Source organism: Enhydra lutris, unplaced genomic scaffold, assembly GCF_002288905.1.
Source record: "Enhydra lutris kenyoni isolate GAN:26980312 unplaced genomic scaffold, ASM228890v2 scaffoldscaffold28, whole genome shotgun sequence".
NCBI lineage: Eukaryota > Metazoa > Chordata > Mammalia > Carnivora > Mustelidae > Enhydra > Enhydra lutris.
Window position 1 is genome coordinate 22,602,148 of NW_019154112.1, and position 4,873 is coordinate 22,607,020.

Genomic DNA, 4,873 nt, shown 5'->3' on the forward strand with positions numbered 1-4,873 from the left:
TTAAAAAGCAATCAAAACCTAAAGGTTCAGGAAAAGTTCTTTCTCCCTCCACTGCCTAAAAGAATTTAGTTAGAGGACCTGCTCCAGGAAGAGAGTGCTCACCATAGATAACAACCTTATGATATGAACTAAGTATGGTAGACAGGGACAAACATAGCAAGGCCCACTTGATCAAAGTCCTCTATGCCTTATTGTTTCTGAGGGGCCCAGCAAATATTTGCCTACCAAACATTTACTCTTTTTCAACTTCCTGTGAATTACATTCCTTCCCTTTGAAGTCCCAGACCTTTATCCCCTTTCTCCTTAATTATATATATATATATATATATATATATATATATATATATACACACACACACATTTCATTTAGTCTGTTTTTGGGACTTCCATGTCTGTGTGGATTTCCATATGTGTGAAATTAATTTAACATTTTCCTGTTTATCTGTCTCATGTCAATTTAATTCTTCGTCCAGCTAGAAGGATCTTGAAGGGCAGAGGTAATTCTTCCTTCACAACAGAAGAAATGGACATGAGGAAAATTCATGTCTCATTAAATAAACACAGCCCTTAATGTTATGGATGAGTCTTCAAGCAACATAGGACTAGCATGTTAAAATAAAGGGAAAACAAACAAACAACAACAAAAAACCCCTTGCTCTTATTAGCAAGGATGACTCAATATAGTTTTTGAGTTCATAGTACTCAAATCTATTTAAATTTATGAAAACATTCAAATTCCATTACTCAGCATTTTTATCCTTCCCAATTGATATAACGACTTTTAATAAAAGATCTATTGAAATTATTAATTCAAATGACATTTTATTAACCCATGAGATCAGACTCTGTATCTCATTTGAAGAACCATTAGCTCTGAAACTCTGTTAGGCGAGTGACAGAAACTCCCTAGTCCTCTGATTATCCTTGTAGATAAGAATTTATTTATTGTTTTATTTTTAACATAATTTTTACAGCAGTTTTAGATTCACAGCAAATTGAGTAGGAAGTAAAGAGAACTCCCATATCCCCCCTACTCCCAGGCATGCACAACATCCCCCATTATGAACAGCCTGAAACAGAATGGTACATTTGTCCCAATCAACCTACACTGATATATTAATATCACTCAAAGGCCATACTTTACATTAGGGTTCACGCTTACTGTTGGGTATTTATGGGTTTTTACAAATCTATAGTGATGTGAATCCACTATTATAGTATCACATAGTTTCACAGCCCCAAAAAAGCTCTGGGCTTTACCTATTCATCCCTCTCTCCCTTCTACTGATTTTATTATGGTCTGCACAGCTTTACCCTTTATCTTTCAAGATGTCTGTACCATTTTGCATTCTCATCAGCAATAAATGAGCCTATCTACCAGCATTTGGTATTGTCAGTATTTTGAATTTTGGCCATTTCAATAGATGTGTAGTGGTATCTCATTATTTTAATTTGCAATTCCCTACTGATCAAGAATGTTGAGAATGTTTTCATATGCCTGTTTTCTTGCCATCAGTATATCTTCTTTAGTGAGTACCTGTTCAAAATTTTGATCATTTTTAAATTAGGTTGTTCATTTTCTTATTGTAAAAATTTATTATATATTTTGGATAACTCTCCTTTATTCAGATATATCTTTTGGAAATATTTTCTTTCAATTTGTCGTTTGTTTTCTTATTCTCTTGAAGGAGTTTACTTTTAAGTACTTTATAATGTACCCAGTGTTGTCAGAATTAATCTGCCCATTCCACAGTGTCTGTAAATCCTCATTCATACTGTGTCCTATTTTTGCCATCACTCAAACCACCAAGTCCTGCCTTCCATGGACATGTTGTTGGAGGCAATCACCATGTAATGATAATTTAAGTAAGTCTTTTTGACTTTGCCATCTGTGGACTGTCAATACTGTATTAATGTTGTTAGACATAATGCTTCTGCACACTTAATATAATAGAGTATAAATATAATTTTTATATATACTAGGAAACCAAAATTTCATTTGATTCACTTTATTGCAATATTCTTTTTATTGTGGTGATCTGAAACTTAAACAGGCAATATCTCTGAGGTGTGCTTATAATTCATTTTTTAACCATAAACAGATTTTTGCTTTCTTCAGATCCTACTAGGTAAGATAACAGAGATTTCTGTTCTTGCAGGTCTGTTGTATGTAGGCATTCATGGTTTCAAATATGGTATTAGTCAAATTCCAGCTCAAGAAGCAGAAGCCACATGAAATCTTTTAGAAGAAAGGGATTTAATACAGAGAATAAAATGTTTGTATTTACAAGACTGGAGGAGTAGGGATCAGGAGGGTACCGTTGAAATTGCTGAATTCCATGGCATATCATTGTAACAACAGTCCAGATATCAAAGAAACAACTGCCATCAATACCCATATCCGAACAACTGGTTTGCTTTTAGAAGCAGTAACAGAACTAGGGCTTCAGCCTCCTTTATATCTTGCCAATCTCATAGGAATGCATCTAGTTGGTGAAGTTAGTTCTCATCTAAAACTTTGGCTGTAAGGTGTACAGGAAATGTAGTTCTTAGCTTTCTGGGCTCTGCAATACAGAAAAGCACTAAAAAGGAGTGGGACAAATGCTGACCATATCAATGATAGTCATGCTGTAAGAGTAGTTACACTCCAGATACTTTTTTTAAAAATCTCTTTTTTTTTTTTTTGTGCTAGAACACTGCCTGACCCATAGTAATAGCTATATAAGTGTTAGCTAGACCAAATATATATGAATTATTACCATTAACACAGATGAGTTCCTTTAGCACATCTTTAGGTCTTTGTAAATCCCTAAAATGTCTAGAAGAGACTGGGTTTCTGGAAGAGACTGTCAGCAGGTGGGGAGGTGAGATCCGCATGTCCCCACTTTCTAGTGGCAATAGAGGTTCATCATACCCCCCCCACCCCCGTCAAGGTAAGCTGTGAGGAAGTAAACAGTGAGGAGGCAGATGTGCTTCCTCCTCCCCTGCTCTGGCTCCTGGGAAGCCCTTAGTTCCTTTGTGTGTTGCAATGTTGAGATTAAGTGCAGCTGAGTGTTCTTAGAGAGGGTTGTGACACAGAAGGAATTGAGTATGTGCCTTCAGATCTTCTTATTAATGATCCATCTCCAGAGAGAAACACAGCTTTAATCCTGTCAGTGGACTGGGGCTGTTGGAAGTGGGGGTTGTGAAAGAGAAGTTCAATACCTGTTTTGGGATGTCATCTTAACTTTCTTGCCAAGTCTGCATTTTTTAAATTTTAAATTATAATACCAGAAATTAGGACCGAAGAAGTATACTGCATCATAGATTGTTTTAAGGGAGCCCTATGAAAACTTAAAGGTTACCAGTAATTATTTTTATTATCTTTTCTTTTAAGTTTTCATTTATTTATTTGACAGAGAAGGACACAGTGAAAGAGGGAACACAAACACAGAGAGCTGGAGATGGAGAAGCAGGCTTCCTGCCAAGCAGAGAGCCCAACAGAGGACTCGATCCCAGGACCCTGGGATCCTGACCTGAGCCAAAGGCAGATGCTTAATGACTGAGCCACCCAGGTGCCCCTGATCTTTATTAGACCAGAATTAACTGCCATTAGGTAAAAATTAATTGCTTTAAAATGCAGATGTTAAGAATTCAGCAAGGAAAAAATGCTCTTCTCATCTTTATTTCTCAGTTCCCTTTTGAAACTCTGACAATGAAAATAGCTTCTGTAGCACATTCAAAGCCTCCTCTAATATTTCCTTCCTTATAATTTCATTTCAGTTATACTAATAGGGATATTTCAAGACTTAATGAAAGAGGATATTAAATAAGTAGTAGCTAATATAGATTAGTCAGCAAAGAGAAATGGGAACATTCCTTTTAAACTACACATATATCCTGGTTTCTATTAAATAAAGTCAGTAGTTCTTTTTATTTATGCTATCTCTTACATCATGGCAGCTCAAAGTTAATTTGGCGAAAAAAAAATATGTTAGAAAATATGAGTCTTATCTTTTGAAACTCATTAGATGATATTCCTTCTTCATAAATTTTCCTCCATCAAACACTATCTCCAAATTATCAACCCAACACATTGACTATTGATAAGCTCACCAAGAGTGAGATCCCATCCTGAGGATCCCTGTCAGCTTTCACACTTTAACCTGCTAGGCCCAGACAATACACTCCTATTGCTAATCTTCTTAGAGAGAAAAAGACTTTCTTTAGAGACAGCCTTCCTCTTAAGGAGGAATGGATGAGGATTATTGATCGAAAGGGCAGGGAATATAGAACTTATATTTAGTTCTGCTCATCTTCAAAGTCCTTTACAAGTTACCACAGCAAATGAAGAGAGACCAGCTCTACACCTCTTGCACTGAATATATTACTTAACCCACTGTGTGACTGTTAAAATTAAGACAGGAAGTTCTAAAAATGTATTGCAGACCTTCCCTATAAAAATGCCTGTTGGTGAACTGACCTCTCAATATGCCTTTCTCGGAAGCATTAATCACTGTCATTTTTATGGATTTTCTTTCTTTCTCCGAAAGCATCAATAGGGTATGTAGGTTAAAAGTTTAGAGTAAATGGATTTTTTTAATTCTCTTCACCAAATCATCACAGAGTAAAAGAGCAAAAAAAAAGGAAAAAAGAAAAAGAAAAGAAAACCGACCTCCAGAAATTATGCTGTACCTTATAACTGAATTCAAAAACATGGGTGTAAAAATGATGCACATTCATTCAGAATCCGCCACTGGTGGAAGTCCAGACTGAAGGTACCTTTTAAAATTACTTATAGAAGAGCAAAAGATTTGTGAGGAAATAGTGCTCTATTAAAAGTTATGATCTTGGAGCACCTGGGTGGCTCAGTGGGTTAAAGCCTCTGCCTTCG